This window comes from Oryx dammah, unplaced genomic scaffold (genome assembly GCF_014754425.2).
Source record: "Oryx dammah isolate SB20612 unplaced genomic scaffold, SCBI_Odam_1.1 HiC_scaffold_27, whole genome shotgun sequence".
Taxonomy (NCBI): Eukaryota; Metazoa; Chordata; class Mammalia; order Artiodactyla; family Bovidae; genus Oryx; species Oryx dammah.
In genome coordinates, this window is record NW_024070211.1 from 132,586,572 (window position 1) to 132,608,610 (window position 22,039).

General features: G+C 43.9%; 1 non-coding gene across 1 annotated transcript; it reads right to left on the bottom strand.

The window, feature by feature from the left end:
* Nucleotides 1–21,139: 21,139 nt before the first annotated feature.
* TRNAS-GGA lies at nt 21,140–21,211 on the bottom strand. Its single transcript has one exon. It is a non-coding gene; the product is annotated as a tRNA-Ser (tRNA).
* Nucleotides 21,212–22,039: the final 828 nt, after the last annotated feature.

Here is a 22,039-nt window from a genome sequence, read left to right on the forward strand (position 1 = left end):
GAAAGCAACCTAAATGTCCACCAACAGAGATACGGATAAAGAAGATGTGGTTCATATATACAAGGGAATAGCACTATGCCTTTAAAAAGAATGAAATAATGCCAATTGCAGCAAAATGGATGGACCTAGAAATCATCATACTAAGTGAAGTAAATCAGATAAAGATGAATATATATGATATCATATATACATGGAATCTAAAAAAAGATACAAACTAACTTATTTACATAATATAAACAAACTCACAGACATAGAAAACTAATTTATGCTTACCAAGGGGGAAAGGGGAGGAAGCATAAATTGGAAATTTGGGATTAACCTATATACTATACTACTATATATAAACATATACTATATGTTTATATAACATATACAGTGCATGCATCTGTGCTAAGCTACTTCAGTCATGTCTGACTCTTTGCGGCCCCATGGTCTGTAGCCCACCAGGCTCCTCTGTCCCTGGGATTCTCTAGGCAACAATACTGGAGTGGGTTACCTTGCCCTCCTCTAGAGGGTCTTCCAGAACCAGGGGTTGAACCTGTATCTCTTGTGTCTTCTACATTGTCAGGTGGATTCTTTATCACGAATGTCACCCTGGAAGCCCATAACATATGCTACTATATATAAAATAGATAAACAAGGACCTACTTATAGCATGGGGAAACTGTGTTCAATATCTTGTAATAACCTATAATGGAAAAGAATCTGAAAAAGAATATATGATATGGAACTGAACCAGTTTTCTGTATACCTGAAACATAAATCAACCCGTGGTGGATTCATGTCAATGTATGGCAAAACCAATACAGAATTGTAAAGTAAAATAAAAAATAAATTAAAAAAAAAAACTTTAAAAAAGAAGGCACTGGTGGATGTGTCTGGAGGCATGGGAGGTCCAGGCTGAGCAGAGGAGCAGGAAGATGTGGGGAGGAGAGGGCGTGGAGAGGGAGGAAGAAGAGTCTTAGGGGCTGGGGGAGGGACACCTGCTTGCAGCCCATCTTCAGGGCTCCTGCTGAGAGTGAGGTGTCTTGGGGCCCACCTTCCTTGAGGTAGCATGCTTCACCAGACAGCAGAGGAGTTAGATAAATTGCTGGCCTGCAATGTTCCAGGGCTCTCTGCCTCTGAGCCAGCCACTGAGTCCTCACCTTCAATAGTTGGTCAACCTGAAAAGAAAAAATAAGCCACCAACGAGTTTGTCTGAGGGTATTTACTCAAGGATTGGCTACAGTGTGGCTTCTGGCTCCCTCCTACAGCCTGCACCAGTCAAAGAGAGGGGAAACTGAGGATGAGACCTGCTATCCTTGGAGTTCTCCATGGGGCAGAGGCCTGGCAAACAGAGGACCCATATGTCTCCATGTCTAGCCAAGTGCTCTAGGCCTCCAGGGCTGTGAGCAGGCTGTTAAAGAAACACATTAAATACCACATTTTTCATGCCACCTGGGGTGATTAAAGTGCCCATTGTGATTAAAGCAGGCTTGATGTGAATGTCACAGCTCTTACCACTCTCTCTTCCAGTTTTCCTTCCTTGCTAAACTTTTTTGCTTTTCAATTACACTGCATATGTTATGCGGAGGAGAGTGAGAATCCATCTTCCTTGGGGGAGCCTGATAATTACCCTCTAGAGTGGGACCGTACTGCAGGTTTTGTCAGAGCAGAAGAGGGGAAAGGACAGGATTGACCTCAGGCTCCACCAGGAAAGAAATTTCTGTGAGTGATCATCAGAATCAAGCTTTAATTATTTATGATTATGTTAATAATCATTTATTTTATCTTAGTGCTGGTGCAGGCTCCCTGTGAAAGACACAGGTGGGATGACATCCTGGGGAAACAGAACTGGGTGAACAAATGTGAAGAGTAGGAGCCTGGGGAGAGGCTGGGGGCAGAGACGAACTGTGCACACACGTACATCTCCCTGAGATGCACTCAGAGCAGTGACCCTAATTGCCTGGACTGAAAGTTGCCCTCACCAGATGCAATGAACACGTGGTGTGTGATGGGCAGTGAACACACCAGCCTGGGGCTCCAGAGAGAGGAAGAAGCCAGGATTGGGGCAAGGGAGGGAGTCTGATCAGGGAGGAAGGGGAGGGGACCTGTTGGACTGGTGCTCACTGGTTCTTTCTCTCTTTATTCATACCCACCTGTAGAGGCCAGAAACGCTTCTAGCTACTGGGGCATGCAGCAGTAGACAAGACTGATATCACATACATACACCCACATTCATATTTACATATTATACACACATTATAGCAATGAGTCCCTGGAGGACGGCACGGCAACGCACTCCAGTATTCTTGCCTGGAGAATCCCCATGGACAGAGGAGCCTGGCTGGCTACAGTCCATGGGGTCGCAAAGAATCAGACATGACAGCGACCAAGCATAGCACAGGACAGCATAGCAATGAGTACTATGAGTGAGAAAGAATTGGGGCAGGGTAAATGGGATACAAACATGTATATATAAACCATCCAAGGCCCCTCTCATAAGGTAGAATTTAGCAACACCCAGGGGGAAGTTAGGGAGGCAGCCATTGTGATGCTTGGTAGAGGATATTTCAGCAGGCGGGAATAGCGAGAGCAAAGGTCCTAGGGCAGAGGCAGTTTTAGAAAGATCTAGGCTGCAATAAACTTGAAGAGAGTAAGGTGCCTGCAGCAGGAGGTAAGGATGGGATAGGGGCAGATGGGAGCTGGGCCTTTGGGGGAGCTTTGCCTTCAGCTCCCTCAGGACCCTTGCTCATGCCCTGCCTCCTGACCCTTCCCTTTTCTTGATGGGGGTGGGCATGTGTGTTAATTGCCTTCTCCATGTTCTTTGTGTGTCTCATAGGTCAGTATTACTACTTTCATTTTGCAAATGGGGAAGTGGAGGCCCATGAAGTTCCTACGAGTTGTTCTCCTAGTAGGGAGGGGGTGGAAACAGGTAACACCGACGCCTTTTGCATGCTGCCCATTAGAAGCCCTTATTACACACCTGGTCACACCTGCACCTCCATGCTGCTCACCAGGATTTCTCATGGCACACCCCAGTCATACTTCCGCCTCTTTCCATGTTGCTTACCAGGGCCCCTCATTGCACACTTGGTCATACCTGTGCCTCTCTCCATGTTGCCCACCAGGTTTCCTCACTGCACTTGGTTAAAGACTTGCTCTGTGCTTGTAAAGCTGTAAAGCTAAGAGTTTGGCATGGTGGGATGAGAGTGCTATGAGTTACTGCTAAAACAGAGAAGAAGGTGCCTTTCCACCTCAGCCCTTCCATGCTGGTGGCTTAGGCCATGGGTTCAAGGGCTAACTCTCAGGACTAGCTTAGCAGGACTGGGAGGCTCACCTGGGACAGGCCTCTTAGCCACAGTGGCCACCTTCTCTCAGAGGCCAACTCTGCTCTCTCCGTTGGGACCCCATCTCAGTTCTGCCCTAAGGCTGCACAGTCCCTGCTTTTCCAAGTCCCAAGCCGTGTTTTTATCCGATTACATTATGGAAAGTCCCAGTTAATGAAGGGCTGATGTGCAATAGTCTGCCACATCATCATCAGGATTTAGCGCCTCTGCTGAGCCTGGAGGATTATCAATTAAAGTGTCACAAACAGCTCTGTGCAAGGGTATGCTTCTGGAGTTGGGGGACTCCTTGAAATGTCTGAAAATAGTGGAGGGGACAGGGCTTTGGCTGAGCGTGGTTTGGATACTCTTAAGTGCTCAGTTGCCAGGCTGAGGACATCTGTCCAGATGGGGCACCCATTCCCACGGGTTTGTGGTTGAAAATGACTCTATTGGCAGCATAGCTATTATTTTTAACTGAAAATAACTTAATGAAAGGTCTATTTATGGGGTTGGGTGAAAAGGATTAATCAGATTTGATAAGACATCCAGTGAATCCCAACAGTGAGAAGCCATCACCCCCAGGCCACACATGGGAGTGGGGGAAGAGGACCTGGGGATGCAAAACATTGTTACTGTAATTATTGTTTGCTGTTTTTTCCTGGGGATGGGGGGTGGACTTCCCTCGTGGCTCAGTGGTAAAGAATCTGCTGCCAGTGCAGAAGACATGGGTTCACTACCTCGGTTGGGACGAGCCTCTGGAGAAGGAAATGGCAACCCATTCCAGCATTCTTGCTTGGGAAATCCCATGGCCAGAGGAGATTGGCAGGCTACAGTCCTGGGGGGTCACAAAAGAGTTGGACATGACTTAGCAACTAAAACAACTCTTTTTCTTTTTTAAATTAGCCTTTTAAAAATTGTGGTAAAATATATATAATGTAAAGATTAGCATATTAATCATAGTAAATGTTCAGTAATGTGAAGCTCGTTGCCACTGGTTGTGCAAACCATCACCACCAATCATCTCCAGACTCCTTTCATCTTGCAAAACTGATACTCTGTATCCACTGAGCACTAACTCCTTGTTCTTCTCCCTCAGCCCCTGGCACCACCCTTATACTTTCTGTCTCTGTGAATTTGACTGCTCTAGGTACCTCATCTGTAAGTGGAATCATGCAGTGCTTGTCATTTCTCTCAACTCAATATCCTCAAGGATCATGTCAGAATTTCTGCTTTTTAAAAAGCTGAATAACATTCCATCATATGTATATACTGTATTTTGTTTGTCCATTCATCTATTCATGGACATGCGGGTTGCTTCCAAGCCCTTGACTGTTGTGAATAAAGCTGCCAGGAACATTAGTGTACAAGTATCTCTTTAAGACTCTGATTTCAATTCTTTTAGTTGTATACACAGAAGTGGAGTTGCTAGAGCATATGGTAATACTATTTTTAATATTTTGAGGAACCACCTGGTAGAATTATTCTCAATGACTGACGTGATCATCCTCTTTTTTTTTTTTTTTTCTTTCTGAATTTCATTGTTTCCATTTGTAACTGGGACTAAGTCAACTCTGCCCAGTGCAGTTTGATAGCATCTGCTCTGTAGTAAATTGTAGAGCACTTTATGAATCTTGGTTATTATGTGTTATCTCTTCCTTTCCCTGTACTCTGTCAGGAAGTTTGGGGGGGCTCTCAGCAGTTTTGGTCTGTTTCCTGCTGCTGGCTCAGAGGTGGGTACAAGGTAAGGCTGAGCTCTGCTTTCACATAAGGCTTTAGAAGAACATAGCGTCTCAGTGGTACTGACTGCCTGGGGGTGGTGGTGATGACTCCAAGGAGCAGTGTCTCTGCAAACCTCCATTTCCTAACTGCCCATGAGAGTCCCCATTGTGCCCTCATCTTTCCATATATATATCCCCGGCGGCAGATCTCAGGGAGCTCAGTGGTGAAAGTCCCCCTGGGGCCACTCACAGGAGCTTCGCTGGGAGTGCTGCTTGCCCCCTGCCTCCCTTCTGTCAGCCCAAGGCACCTAGTCCACCCACTGGCCTCAGCCTGGAGCCAGGATCCCTGCTGCTTCTGCCCACTTCCAGTCTATCACCTAAGCACCCTTACCACTTCTGCCTCTTCAAGTCACCATCTCTCTGCACTCCCAAACTGTGACCTTATCGACAAGCCACTCTTGTCCAGGTTCCTCCAGTACTGAATCTGGCTAGAGCCTTCTCCATTTGATCTCTACCCAAAAGCCTGTGGGATCTTTGTTAACTGCCCATTTGGCAAACGAACGAACAGCTGCCTTCTCGATGCCCGGAGGGCTTCATCCCTGCAGAAGAAGGTTCCCATTCCCCATAGCACCCACTTCTGCCTCCCACCCAGATTTCCCATTCCAGCCTCATAGGCCACTCATCATCACAGCGCAGTGAGCCTCCAGCATCCCTAGCTTCCCTCACTCCAGCCCCTTAACATGGCCAGTCTTCAGATCTAAGCTGGGAGGTGGCTTCTCTTTGAAGCCTTCTGGAGTGGAGGTGGGCAGCTTCCCCCTCTGACTGCAGCACTCACACTCAGAGTTCATTCTAGTATTTATTACCTTCCTTGGCAAATTCTTGCCTTTTTCCATCTCCAAACAAGCTCCCCAAGAGCAGGTCTTCTACACCATCACAGGTCCCACTGTGTGGAAATACTTTCAAAGAAAACATGAAGGAAAGGACACAACCAGGATTCTGAACCTGTGTAACTGTACTGAGTACATATTCTTGCTCTGCTTGCCACATGACAGGCCAACATATTGGAGATGAGGTGTTGAGGCAAGGAATATTGATTTTATTTGGAAAGCTGGCAGATTGAGGAGATGGCAGACTAGTGTCTCAAAATAAACATATTGTTGGGGTCTGGATGACAGGTTCTTTCACAGAACAGAGAGGGGTAGGAAGTGAGGTAGTAAAGTAAAAGGGCCATAATTCTTGCAAATATCTCCTAGAATGGTCCGCCTCAGAGAGGGGGTGTGTTAATTTCTTCCTTCCTTTAGCTATTCATAGGTGGGCAGGGTCAGGATTCCTGAACAAAGGCCTTTTGGTTTAATAGTTGGGCAGGGCAGAAGGGCAGGGTTCCCTGAGGCAGGCCATTATGTATAGACAATATCCTTTTAGTGAACAAAAGCAATGAAAAGCAAAGGTTAAAGAAAAAGAAACAGATCGAACATGGAGTCAGATTTTCTTCTTCCCTGTAACATAACGTGCTTGGCCCTTGTCATGGCCCTCCTCCCTAGACACCAACCTCCTGTTTGGGACACCACTGTCACCTCTGGAGTTGGACAGCACCTGTCCCTCTGAAGCTCCCCTAGCACCATTGCTATCTCTCTCTACTTGGTCCATTCAGTTGGGACCACTTTTCAGTGTATCTTAACTGGGATCTCAAGGTTGTTACAGATGATACCCAATGCTAGACGGTCCTTTAGTGCAATTATGTGAATGATTTTTGCTCACTGCTCTAGCACACTGGCATATCTGGAGTTTTGCTAATTTTTAGAGAATAGAATTGCATTTTAAACATACCCAAGTGTGAGTGTATATTTGTGCTTTCTTACCTGCCTTCACGAACTATGTGTGAGAGTCAGCTGGCTCCTTGAGTCCATCAGGGCATGTCAGAGGCATGACATTCAGAAGGAGCTAGGTCCCAGTGTCTGTGATGCCCACTGTATTACCTGCTGACCCACAGACATTCCCTACAGAGGTGCCAAAGCCAAGACTCTCTACCAGCATCTCTAAGACAGAGTTCTTATGACCCCTTGGCTCTACACCTGCAGCCTTGTGCACTGGTCCTGGCAGCCTCTCCCACCCCCTGCACCCTTCATCCCTCAGGAATTTTCCCCTGTGCTCCCCAAATGTCCTACAAATTTCTTCTCACTCAGTTTTCTCATTACTCACATTGTCTGAGTTCTTGAGTGCAGGGGCATTAGCCTGCATGCATTTGAGTACCTGAGGTGGGATTTACCACTTGGCAGGCACTCAGGAGAGAAGGATGAGTTGGGAGGGAGTGAATGCACTGATCACTGAGAATGACACCAGCCTCTCTGAGGCCATCCTCAGGCCTTTGTTAGAGGAATGAGTCTAGACTAGCAGTTGTGTATACTCCAGTTCTTTCTCTGTTGCTATAATACTAAATTTTCATTATTGATAATCATTTATAGGTGAAGGTAAAGTTGCTCAGTCATGTTCAGCTCTTTGCAATCCCATGGACTGTAGCCCACCAGGCTCCTCCATCCACGGGATTTTCCAGGCAAGAGTACTGGAGTCTGCTGCATCTCTGCAAAGAAAAAGCATGGATTTGATGTGGTTTTCATAATGGGTACAATTCAATGATATTTAAAAAATAAAATGAGACTGGTGGGGAAAGTGAGGTGGGTTAATGGAGGGTCATTTCTGCACTACATGCCCTCCCTGGGGTAAGTCCCCACTTGATTCCTTGTCTCCACTGATTAGAGAGAGAAATACAATCATTAACATGATAAGAGAAACCAGTTGTTTTCCAAAAGGACTCTTGGTTTCTAGGGTCCTGAGCCTAACGTTCAGCTTCTAGGTTCTCCAGCAGGAACTCAGGGGGAGAAACTCTGAGCCACCTGGCCAAAACTGGGCACAGGGAGCAGCAGTCTGTAAGCCCAGCCCATCTGATCCCAGAGAGATGGAAAGATTCCATGGACTAGGAGGACAGCTTGTTAGCCTGGCACAGACAACAGAGGCCCTGAGGCCATAGTGGTCCAGAGGAAAGGGGCCCCTTACACATGCTGCTGCTAAGTCACTTCAGTCGTGTCCGACTCTGTGCGACCCCATAGACAGCAGTCCACCAGGCTCCGCTGCCCCTGGGATTCTCCAGGCAAGAACACTGGAGTGGGTTGCCATTTCCTTTTCCAATACATGAAAGTGAAAACTGAAAGTGAAGTTGCTCAGTTGTGTCCGACCCTCAGTGACCCCATGGACTGCAGCCTTCCAGGCTCCTCCGTCCATGGGATTTTCCAGGCAAGAGTACTGGAGTGGGGTGCCATTGCCTTTTCCATATACACGCTATACATGGTCAAAGACAAACAGGATGATGGACGACAGGTGTGGGAGAATATGGAGAAAAATGGAAAACTGCAAACTGGAAACACTTGGGGCCAGGGCTTTATCACCAGTAGGGTTATAGTGTCTCTACCAGAGCTCTTTACCCACCTGTCATTTGTGTTACAGTCACAGCATTAAGGAAAGTGGACCTGGGTGTGGAAACCTAGATTTGCAATTTGAAATATATTATCTGTTTGACTGATGGGCCAGAGAAAGGCAGAGAGGTGGAGGATTTGGAAGCTTCTATCACAGCCTCATAGAGGCGTTCAACTTAAGTCAATTGATGTGTGATACTTGGGCCTGGACAAATCAGCCTGGAACTCAGCCCCCAGCCCCAAGATTTGCTAATCAAGTGCTCTGCACTGAGCCCCTTGGATAGCCATGTCCCTTGCCCTGAGTGGGGAGTAGGATGGTGTAGAGTGGAGAGAGGTGGGTCAGGACCCACTTGAGGCCTCCAGGGACCCTAGGTCCACACTGAAATGTGGTCAGAGTTGCTGCTGAACTGTGTGATGACCTTAGGAAAGCAGGCCTTATGTGGAAATGTCCAGGTGAACAGTTATGCAGAGCAGTGGCTCACCAAACACCAGTACCTGATCCTAAGCTCTCCACCCACACACACACCTACATTGCCTGGTTGTTTAGTGGGTTTGTGGTGCTTGTTTAGAAGAGAAAATCCCATCTGTCTGGACACCTCTAAGTGTCGACTTCTTGGGAAGAATGCACTGGCTGTTTAAGATGGACGTTTGTGAAATTGCATCAACAATTAAAGAGCCTGCAGTTAGGGGAAACCAGTAGGGTTTATGGGACTCAGTTTCCCAGTAAATTACAGCATCTTATTTGTATTTCCATGTGTTACACTGAGCCCTCCGTGCCCTGAGGAGGAGCAGGCAGGGCTCCTGTTCTTTCTTCTGAGTCAGTCTCCAACATGGGCATAGCCAGGGGCAGACCATCTTCCTCAAATGGAGGGCCACCTACCCACCCCAGGGGCAGCCTGCAGAAATAAAATAACAAGAAGCACAATCATACTTTTCCTATCACAAAGGGCACCAAATAAGAAAGAGCTTCTGTCTTCCCTACTCTCGTTCACACAGGTGCCTTGCTGGACAATGTTCTCTGCTTCCTGGGGGATGGAAGTGGAGAGTGAGTACCTGTCTATGTCATGGGAGGGATCCAGAGGAAGCAGCTCTCCTGGAAGCTGGTTGGATGTCTGGAAAGTGCTTCCTTGGACTGGCCATGCAGCAGGTTACTTTGGGGGTTCACCTGGGTAGTGAGTGGCCCCACTAAAGCCCTGAACCAGCCCTGCCTAGGCTCACCAGCCCCCACACTCCTTGAAGTGCTATTCTCCTCTGCCCTTCAGGAAGGTGGAATGAGCACCTCTAAGTGTCTTGGTGTCTTGGTTTTGCACCTGCCCTTCTCCACTGCCACCTCTCAAGAAGGCAAGTCTGATCACTTCTGTGATTTTGTTCTTTCCCAAAGCAGCCACACTCCTTGCCCATGGCCTTGAGGGCCCACTTCCTGCCATCACCTGCCCTTGAAGTGCCCTGAGCAGAAGACACTGTGCTGTGCTGGCTTAAAAAATTTTTATTTTGAATTATGGTAATTATTTGCTTGCAGAATTCCATAAGCCAGTGAGAGTCCTCTGACATAAATAAAATGGTGTTTGTGAGACTTAATGCTACATGGATGTACTAGTCAGGTCTGCATATTTTAATTAGCTATTTACAGATACAGTTGACTTTCTTTAGGGTTTTAAAACATTTTCTTTTCTTCTCTATTTTTTCCAGCTTTATTGAGGTATAATAAGAAAACAAAAATTGTGTATGCTTATTTATGCTTTATTGACTATGCCAAAGCCTTTGACTATGTGGATCACAATAAACTGTGGAAAATTCTGAAAGAGATGGGAATACCAGACCACCTGACCTGCCTCTTGGGACACCTGTATGTAGGTAAGGAAGCAACAGTTAGAACTGGACATGGAACAACAGACTGGTTCCAAATAGGAAAAGGAGTATGTCAAGATTGTATATTGTCACCCAGCTTATCTAACTTATATGAGGAGTACATCATGAGAAATGCTGGGCTGGAAGAAGCACAAGCTGGAATCAAGATTGCCGGGAGACATATCAATAACCCCAGATATGCAGATGACACCACCCTTATGGCAGAAAGTGAAGAAGAACTAAAGAGTCTCTTGATGAAAGTAAAAGAGGAGAGTGAAAAAGTTGGCTTAAGGCTCAACGTGAAGAAAACCAAGATCATGGCATCCAGTCTTACCACTTCATGGCAAATAGATTGGGAAACATTGGAAACAGTGGCTGACTTTATTTTTCTGGGCTCCAAAATCACTGCAGATGGTGAATGCAGCCATGAAATTAAAAAACGCTTACTCCTTGGAAGGAAAGTTATGACCAACCTAGACAGCATATTGAAAAGCAGAGATATTACTTTGTCAACAAAGTTCTGTCTAGTCAAGGCTATGGTTTTTCCAGTGGTCATGTTTGGATGTGAGAGTTAGACTATAAAGAGGGCTGAGAGCCAAAGAATTGATGCTTTTGAACTCTGGTGTGGAGAAGACTCTTAAGAGTCCCTTGGACTGCAAGGAGGTCTAACCAGTCCATCCTTAAGGAGATCAGTCCTGGGTGTTCATTGAATGAACTGATGCTAAAGCTGAAGCTCCAGTACTTTGGCCACTCGATGGGAAGAGCTGACTCATTTGAAAAGACGCTGATGCTGGGAAAGATTGAGGGCAGGAGGAGAAGGGGATGACAGAGGATGAGATGGTTGGATGGCATCACTGACTCAGTGGACATGGGTTTGGGTGGACTCCTGGAGTTGGTGATGGACAGGGAAGCTTGGCGTGCTGCAATTCATGGGGTCGCAAAGAGTCAGACATGACTAAGCAACTGAACTGAACTGAAAGTGGATGACTTGATGTTTTTGTATAGGTGCTATGCTGTGTGTTTAGTTATTCAGTTGTGTCCAACTCTTTGTGACCCTATGGACTGTAGCTCATCAGTCTTCTCTGTCCATGGGGACTCTCCAGGCAAGAATACAGGAGTGGGTTGCCACACCCTTCTCTAGGGGATCTTCCCAATCCAGGGACTGAACCCAGGTCTCCCACATTGTAGATTCTTTACCATCTGAGCCACCAGGGAAGCCTATGAATACCGGAGTGGGTGGCCTATCCTTTCTCCAGGGGATCTTCCTGACCCAGGAATCAAACCAGAGTCTCCTGCATTGCAGGAGGAATCTTCACAAGGTGAGCTACCAGGGAAGCCCTTTGACATAGCTATACACTGTAAAAGGATCACCACTCAAGCTAATTCACATATCTGTCACCTCACATAGTTACCATTTTCTTCTTTTTTTGGGTGTGTGGTGAGAACACTTAAAATCTACCCTGGCAGCAAATTTCAAGTATATACAGCTTTATGAACTACAGCCTCATTGCTATACATTAGATTTCCTGTGCTAACCATCTTTCACAGCTGGAACTTTGTTGCCCCTTCTTGCTAGGAGGTGACTGCCAACTCCTCTGCTTGGAAGATCCTACTGACCCTTTGTGACCGCTGCTGGACACCTCATCTCGGAAGCCCTCCTGGTCCCTCTAGCTCCCCAGGGGCCGAGTCAGTGATACTGGGTGCAGGACTGCTGGACAGGCACTCAGCACAGGGGACTCCTCTGTGGTGGGTGAAGAGTAGATGCCTGGGAGGAGGAGCAGAGAGATGTTAAACAGATCAGTGTCACAGGTTTCCCTGTTTACCAGCATTTGGGTCGTAATCTGTGTGCTCCTTCCCTTGTGTTGAGGATTTTCCAATGCCCATGCTGGCTTTGCCTCCTTCCTCTGGAGTTTTCTTTTCTCTTGTGAGGCCCAAATCCTGGGGATATGGAGAGGTGGTGCATGGCCCTGCTGGGCAGGATAGAGGCAGTGATTCAGGAACACAGGGAGGCCTCCACCATGGGCTGTCCACTCGTCCCTGGGAAGGGTCTGCTCACTGAGTCTGCACTGAGGTTCAGGAACTAGGCAGGGTATGAGCTGTGGTGGATGGGGGGTGATGTGTTTGTTCTGGGCAGGAGAGCAGTATGAACAGAGGCAGAGAGTTAGGATTGGGGAATCAGGGAGTTCCCTGGGAGTGAGCAAGAATGAAGAAGCCACACTGCAAAGAATGAGCTAGATCTCTGTGCCTGGGTGAAGAGATAGCAATGTGACACTGCAGGAAGCAAACAGGAGGTTGCATCATAGGAGGATGGTGACCCCAACATACATGTAGAGACAGCTTTATACACTTGCATGTGCTAGAAAGGCCCAGAAGATCATGAAGCCAACTGGAGTATTTGTGGAGAAAAAAAGGAATTTGTATGCAATTGTGTATTATCTGTATTTTTTATAAGCAGGAATTGCATTTATATTTTTAAAAGAAAGCATAAAGACAAAGTATGAAATTTCAAATGATGTGGGTGAGTGCTTAGTCACTCATTCATGTCCAATTCTTTGTGACCCCATGGACTGTAGCCCACCAGGCTCCTCTGTCCATGGAATTCTCCAGGCAAGAATACTGGAGTAGGTTTCCACTTCCTCCTCTAGGGAATCTTCCCGACCCAGGGATCAAACCCACATCTCCTGTTTCTCCTACACTGCAGGTGGATTCTTTAGCTGCTAGGCTATCAGGGAAGCAAATAGCATAGGTTGACTGTAGCAGGGTGAGGACTGTGACCTTGCAGGTGACCTTGCTGGTGATCCTGCTGTCATTCTCCACTTTATGGTCAAGCTTACCTGTAGGCTAAGAGGAAGAGGGCATTCAGAAATGAGGGGCTTCCTTAGCACCCACAGGCTTACTCCTTACGTGCTGCAGCCTCTGTCTTCAGCTCATTGCGAACCGGCAGCCACAGAATCTGGTGAGTGGGCTGCACCGACGTGTGTAGGGGTCTCTGTTGGCTTCTCTTCTATTGCATTGGAGTCTTTACTTATCTCAGGGCTCACACCTTCCCCTACCTGAGTCAGTGAAACCACAAACTTATTTTAATACAATACAGATAGATGTGGCATCTATTAATCATTCATCCACTTAAGCAACAAATCTTTAATGTAAACACACACTATGCCAGACTGTGTACTAGAAGACACAGGAGATGTGATGATGAACAAAAACTGCCTTGAACACTGACCTCAGGGGCCTGCAGCCCCATGGGGGCAGACAAGCATTGATTAAGTAATTAAGACAGGGCAAACTCCATTGCAAACAATGATAAATACTTCAGAGTACATACCTTGGAATTTATCTCAGGGGCTCGTCTTGTCCAGGGAAGCAGGGGGTCTCCTTGGGAAAATGACATTTGAACTGAGTTAAAGCATTTGCATGTGTTGAGTAAGCAAATACACGTACTAACTACAGTGTTAGTCTTACGTTGTACTGACCATTTCCTTAGCTCTATTCTCAGCGACTTATATCAATTCTGCAAGCCTCAGAAAATCCAGGATGTCAGTGCAGCTAACAATGCCCACCTCATAGGTGAAAGGCCAAGGCATGAGGCGACCTAGGATGGGGACTCCGTGGACCACTAGGTTCTGCTGCCCTCTAGGGAGTTAGGTGAGGAGGAGGAGGGGCAACACAGAGATAGAAGGAAGAGCAGGTAGAGAGGAAACCCTTAACAAAGATTTGAAGCTTAAACATATGCAGCTAACAAATACTTGCAGCTAACCTTGAGCTTGTCTGCGGCAAAGAAACTGTTACACATGGACAGTCACTCCTCTGGGACTGGGGCTGTACAATGGTCACTTGGAAGGAAAAAGAACTTCTGGTTATATGAGGTGGTCAAAAACAGAGGTAGCAACCTCTGCCCCCTGTTCCCACATCTCACTCCTGTCTCAGAAGATGAAGCTCTCTGATCTGGGCATCACTCTACCTCTTGGTTGGAAGTGAATGGAGCTGAGGGACACTTAATGGTGCCTCCTGGACTTGGCTTGGCACTAATATTGATAGTTGAGGGTGACATCATCTAAACAGAGTGGATGCAATGCACTAATGGCTATGCCTTTTTCATAACTTGGACTCAGCATCCTGCAATGCATTAAGTCAGGAGACACAAGGCTTCCAGAGATGGAAAGTGATCATTATAGACCAAGGGAGAGGATAGACAGAAGCTTGGAGAGAATGCAGACCCTTGTAAATAGCATGAAGCACTCACCAAAAGAAAAGAGTCTTTGACAGGTTGTGTATCATCCTTTATTAACCCTAGATGTACATTTCCCCCTCCACCTTTTAGCATTTATGCAATTAGATGTGATGCACTGTACAGTGTCCAAGAGATAATAGTTCTGGTGTGGTTGGCATTGCTTGCATATGCAAACTTGGTCATAACTGCAGTAACCTCACATTCCATTTTGCTGGGGACAGTTCTGGCTGTGTCAGTTGACCTGTAATTTTTTTAAAAATCTTTTAAACATTTATTCATTTTTTAATTGAAGGATAATTGCTCTACAGAATTCTGTTGTTTTCTGTCAAAGACCAACAGGAATCAGCCATAGGTATACATATATCCTCTCCCTTTTGAAACTCCCTCCCATCTCCCTTCCCATCCGACCCATCTAGGTTGATACAGAGCCCCTGTTTGAGTTTCCTGAGACACAGAGAAAATTCTGTTTTACATATGGTAATGTGAGTTTCCATGTTACTCTCTTCATACATCTTACCCTCCCCTCCCTTCTCCCCATATCCATAAGTCTATTCCCTATGTTTGTTTCTTCATTGCTGCCTTGCAAATAAATTCTTCAGTACCATTTTTTATGGACAGGGAAGCCTGGTGTGTGGCAGTTCATGGGGTCACAAAGAGTTGGATGCAACTTAGCGACAGAAATGAACGATTTTTTCTAGATTCCATATATATGCATTCAGTTCAGTTCAGTTCAGTCGCTCAGTCGTGTCTGACTCTTTGCGACCCCATGAATCGCAGCACGCCAGGCCTCCCTGTCCATCACGAACTCCCAGAGTTCACTCAGACTCACATCCATCGAGTCAGTGATGCCATCCAGCCATCTCATCCTCTGTCGTCCCCTTCTCCTGCCCCCAATCCCTCCCAGCATCAGAGACTTTTCCAATGAGTCAACTCTTCGCATGAGGTGGCCCAAGTACTGGAGTTTCAGATTCAGCATCATTCCCTCCAAAGAAATCCCAGGGTTGATCTTCAGAATGGACTGGTTGGATCTCCTTGCAGTCCAAGGGACTCTCAAGAGTCTTCTCCAACACAACAGTTCAAAAGCATCAATTCTTCAGTGCTCAGCTTTCTTCACAGTCCAACGCTCACATCCATACATGACTACTGGAAAAACCATAGCCTTGACTAGACAGACCTTTGTTGCAAAGCAATGTCTCTGCTTTTGAATATACTATCTAGGTTGGTCATAACTTTTCTTCCAAGGAGTAAGCGTCTTTTGATTTCATGGCTGCAGTCACCGTCTGCAGTGATTTTGGAGCCCAAAAAAATAAAGTCTGACACTGTTTCCACCGTTTCCCCTTCTATTTCTCATGAAGTGATGGGATCAGATGCCATGATCTTCGTTTTCTGAATGTTGAGCCTTAAGTCAACTTTTCCACTCTCCTCTTTCACTTTCATCAAGAGGCTTTTTAGTTCCTCTTCACTTTCTTCCATAAGGGTGGTGTCATGTGAAAATCTGAGGTTATTGATATTTCTCCTGGCAATCTTGATTCCAGCTTGTGTTTCTTCCAGTCCAGTGTTTCTCATGATGTACTCTGCATATAAGTTAAATAAGCAGGGTGACAATATACAGCCTTGATGTACTCCTTTTCCTATTTGGAACCAGTCTGTTGTTCCATGTCCAGTTCTAACTGTTGCTTCCTGACATGGATAAAGATTTCTCAAGAGGCAGGTCAGGTGGTCTGGTATTCTCATCTCTCTCAGAATTTTCCACAGTTTATTGTGATCCACACAGTCAAAGTCTTTGGCATAATCAATAAAGCAGAACTAGATGTTTTTCTGGAACTCTCTTGCTTTTTCCAAGATCCAGCAGATGTCGGCAATTTGATCTCTGGTTCCTCTGCCTTTTCTAAAACCAGCTTGAACATCAGGGAGTTCATGGTTCACATATTGCTGAAGCCTGGCTTGGATAATTTTGAGCATTACTTTACTAGCATGTGAGGAGTGCAATTGTTCAGTGGTTTGAGCATTCTTTGGCATTGCCTTTCTTTGGAATTGGAATGAAAACTGACCTTTTCCAGTCCTGTGGCCACTGCTGAGTTTTCCAAATTTGCTGGCATTTTGAGGGCAGCACTTTCACAGCATCATCTTTCAGGATTTGAAATAGCTCCACTGGAATTCCATCACCTCCACTAGCTTTGTTCGTAGTGATGCTTTCTAAGGTGCACTTGACTTCACATTCCAGGATGTCAGGCTCTAGATGAGTGATCACACCATCCTGATTATCCGGGTCATGAAGATCTTTTTTGTACAGTTCTTCTGTGTATTCTTGCCACCTCTTCTTAATACCTTCTGGTTCTGTTAGGTCCATACCATTTCTGTCCTTTATTGAGCCCATCTTTGCATGAAATGTTCCCTTGGTGTCTCTAATTTTCTTGAAGACATCTCTAGTCTTTCCCATTCGGTTCTTTTCTTCGATTTCTTTGAATTGATTGCTGAAGAAGGCTTTCTTATCTCTTTTTGCTATTCTTTGGAATTCTGCATTCAGATGCTTATATCTTTCCTTTTCTCCTTTGCTTTTCACAGCTATTTGTAAGGCCTCCCCAGACAGACATTTTGCTTTTTTGCATTTCTTTTCCATGGGGATGGTCTTGATCCCTGTCTCCTGTACAATGTCATGAACCTCATTCCATAGTTCATCAGGCACTCTACCTATCAGATCTAGGCCCTTAAATCTATTTCTCACTTCCACTGTATAATCATAAGGGATTTGATTTAGGTCATACCTGAATGGTCTAGCGTTTTTCCCTACTTTCTTCATTTTCAGTCTGAATTTGGCAGTAAGGAGTTCATGATCTGATCCACAGTCAGCTCCTGGTCTTGTTTTTGTTGACTGTATAGATCTTCTCCATCTTTGGCTGCAAAGTATGTGATATTTATCTTTCTCTTTCTGACTGACTTCACTCTGTGTTTATCTACCTCATTAGAACTGACTCAAATGCATTCCTTTTTATGGATGAGTAATACCTCTCCTTTTTCACTTCGAATTTTGTTGATTTGATTCTTCTCTCTTTTTTTCTTGATGAGTCTGGCTAAAGGTTTGTCAATATTATTTATCTTCTCAAAGAACTAGCTTTTAGTTTTACTGTGTATATGTACCACAATTCTTTATTCATTCATCTGTCAATGAACATCTAAATTGCTTCCATGTTCTAGCTGTTGTAAATGACAGTGCAATGAACAATGGGATACATGTGTCTTTTTCAGTTTTGGTTTCCTCAGGGTATATGCCTAGGGGTGGGATTGCTGGGTCATATGGTGGTTTTAATCCTAATTTTTAAAGGAATCTCCATACTGTCTTCCATAGTGGCTGTGTCAGTTTTCATTCCCACAAACAGTGCAAGAGCATTCCCTTTTCAACACGCCCTCGCCTGCATTTATTGTTTGTAGGCTTTTTGATGATGGCCATTCTGATTGGTGTGAGGCGGTATCTCCTTGTGGTTTTGATTTGCATTTCTCTAGTAATGAGCGATGTTGAGCATCTTTTCATGTGTTTGTTAGCCATCTGTATGTCTTCTTTGGAGAAATGTCTGTTTAGGTCTTTTCCCGACTTTTTGATTGGGTTGTTTTTCTGATATTGAGTTGTATGAGCTGCTTGTATATTTTGGAAATTAATCCTTTGCCAGTTGTTTCATTTGCTATTATATTCTCCCATTCTGAGGGTTGTCTTATCACCTTGCTTATAGTTTCATTTGTTATTGAAAAGCTTTTAAGTTTAATCAGGTCCCACTTGTTTACGTGTGTTTTTATTTCCATTATTCTAGGAGGTGGGTCATAGAGGATCTTGTTTTGATTTATGTCATTGAGTGTTCTGCCTATGTTTCTGTCTAAGAATTTTATAGTTTCTGATATTACATTTAGGTCTATAATCCATTTTGAGTTTACCTTTGTGTATGGTATTAGGAAGTGTTTTAATTTCATTCTTTTATATGTAGCTGTCCAGTTTCCCGGCACCATTTATTGAAGAGGTTTTCTTTGCCCCATTGTATGTTATTGCCTCTTTTGTCAAAAATAATGTACCCATTGGTGCATGGATTTATTTCTGGGCTTTCTACTTTGTTCCATTGGTCTATATTTCTGTTTCTGTGCCAGTACCATACTGTCTTGATGACTGTAGCTTTGCAGTATAATCTGAAGACAGGAAGGTCGATTCCTCCAGCTCCATTCTTCTTTCTCAAGACTACTTTGGCTATTTGGAGTCTCTTGTGTTTCCAGATGAATTGTGACTTTTTTTTGGTCATAGTTCTGTGAAAAATGCCATTGGCAATTTGATAGGGATCACACTGAATCTGTAGATTGCATTTGTTAGTATAGTCATATTCACAATATTGATTCTTCCTAACCAGGAACATGGAATATCTCTCCATCTGTTTAGGTCAGCTTTGATTTTTTTTTCATCAGTGTTTTATAATTTTCCATATACAGGTCTTCTGTCTCCTTAGGTAAGTTTACTCCTAGATATTTAATCCTTTTTGTTGCAATGATGAATGGGATTGATTCCTTAATTGCTCTTTCTGATTTTTCATTGTTACTATGTAGAAATGCAAGTGATTTCTGTCTATTGATTTTGTATCCTGGGACTTTGCTAAATTCACTGATTAGCTTTAGTGATTTCATGATACTATCTTAAGGGTTTTCTATGTACAGTATCATGTCATCTGCAATCAGTGAGAGCTTTACTTCTTTTCTCATATGGACTCCTTTTATTTCTTTTTTTCTCTGATTGCTGTAGCTAGGACTTCCAGAACTATGTTTAATAATAGTGGTGAAAGTAGACACCTTTGTCTTGTTCCTGATCTTAGGGGGAATGCTTTCAGTTTTTCACCACTGAGAATATTGTTTGCTGTGGGCTTATCAAATATGGCCTTTACTATGTTGAGAAAGGTTCCTCCTATGCTGATTTTTTGAAGAGTTTTACTCATAAATGGTTGCTGAATTTTGTCAAAGGCTCTTTATGCATCTATTAAGATGCTCATATAGTTTTTATCCTTCAATTTGTTAATATGATGTATCACATTAATTGATTTGCATATATTGAAGAATCCTTGCATCCCTGGAATAAATCCAACTTGATCAAGATATATGTGCTTTTTATTGTGTTGTTGGATTCTGTTTGCTAAAGTTTTGTTGAGGATTTTTACATCTATTTTCATCAGTGATGTTGGCCTGTAGTTTCCCACTTTTTGTGTTGTCTTTGTCTGGCTTTAGTATCAGGGTGATGGTGGCCTCATAGATTGAGTTTGGAAGGGTTCCTTCCTGTGCAATTTTTTGAAAGAGTTTTAGAAAGATAGGCATTAGCTCTCCTCTAAATGTTTGAAAGAATTCTCCTGTGAAGCCATCTGGTCCTGGGCTTTTGATTTTGGGAGATTTTTGATCACAGCTTCAATTACAGGGCTTGTCATTGGGTTGTTCATAATTTCCATTTCTTCCTGGTTCAGTCTTGGAAGATTGAACTTTTCTAAGAATCTGTCCATTTCTTCCAGGTTATCCTTTGTATTTCTGTGTTGTCTGTTGTAAACTCTCCTTTTTCATTTATGATTTTATTGATTTGATTCTTCTCACTTTTTTTCTTGATGAGTCTGGCTAAAGGTTTGTCAATTTTGTTTATCGTCTCAAAGAACCAGCCTATAGTTTTATTAATCTTTACTATGGTTTATTTCATTTCTTTTTCATTTATTTCTTCTCTGATCCTTATGATTTCTTTCCTTCTACTGATTTGGGGTTTCTTTGTTTTCCTTTTTCCAGTTGTTTTAGGTATAAAGTTAGGTAGTCTATTCGAAGTTTTTTTCTTGTTTCTTGAGGTAGAATTGTACTGCTATAAACTTCCCTCTTAGAACTACTTTTGCTGTATGCCATAGTTTTGAGGTGTTGTGTTTTCATTGTCATTTGTTTCTAGGAATTTAAAAAAATTTCCCTCTTGATTTCTTCAGTAACCTGTTCGTTATTCGTATTGTTTAATCTCCACGTGTTTCTGATTTTTGAAGTTTTTTTTTTCTTGCAATTGATAGCGAGTCTCATAGCATTGTAGTCAGAAAAGATGCTTGATATGATTTCAATCTTCTTAAATTTACTGAGGTTTGGTTTGTGACCCAAGATGTGGTCACACGAGAATGTTCCACGTGTACTTGAGAAAGAGGTGTATTCTTCTGCGTTTGGATGGAATGTCCTGAAGATATCAATGAGATCCATCTCATCTAATGTATCATTTAATACTTGTGTTTCCTTATTAATTTTCTGTTTTGATGATCATTGGTATAAGTGAAGTGTTAAGGTTTCCTACTATTGTGTTAATGTCAATTTCTCCTATGTCTGTTAGTGTTTGTCATGTATTGTATGTGTCATGTATGTATTTATTGAGGTGCTCCTATGTTGGGTGCATAGTGAAACTGAAAGTGAAAGTGAAGTCGCTCAGTCATGTCCGACTCTTTGCGACCCCATGGACTGTAGCCTACCAGGCTCCTCCCTCCATGGGATTCTCCAGGCAAGAGTACTGGAGTGGGTTGCCTTTTCCTTCTCCAGGGAATCTTCCCAACCCGGGGATCAAACCCAGGTCTCCTGCATTCCAGGCAGACGCTTTAACCTCTGAGCCACCAGGGAAGCCCTGTTGGGTGCGTAGATATTTACAATCGTTATGTCTTCCTCTTGGATTGATACCTTGATCATTATGCAGTGTCCTCTTCCTTATCTCTTGTCATATTATATATTTAAGGTATATTTTGTCTGATATAAGGATTGCTACTCCAGCTTTCTTTTGCTGTCCATTTGCGTGGAATATATTTTTCAATCCTCTCAATTTCAGTCTATATGTGTCTCTAGGTCTGAAGTGAGTTTCTTGTAGACAGCATGTATATACAGCTTGCTTTTGTATCCATTCAGCCAGTCTGTGTCTTTTGGATGTAGCATTTAATCTGTTTATATTTAATTATTGATATATATGTTCCTTCTGATGTTTTGTTGATTTGGGTTTAATTTTGTAGATAATTTTCCTCTCTTGTATTTCTTGACTATATAAATCCCTTTAACATAAACGCTGGGCTGGAAGAAGCACAAGCTGGAATCAAGATTGCTGGGAGAAATATCAACAACCTCAGATATTCACATGACACCACCCTTATGGAAGAAAGTGAAGAGGAACTAAAAAGCCTCTTGATGAAAGTAAAAGAGGAGAGTGAAAAAGTTGGCTTAAAGTTCAACATTCAGAAAACGAAGATCATGGCATCCAGTCCCATCACTTCATGGGAAATAGATGGGGGAACAGTGGGAACAGTGTCAGACTTTATGTTTTGGGGCTCCAAAATTACTGCAGATGGTGGTTGCAGCCATGAAATTAAAAGATGCTTACTCCTTAGAAGGAAAGTCATGACCAACCTAGATAGCATATTAAAAAGCAGAGACATTACTTTGCCATCAAAGGTCTGTCTAGTC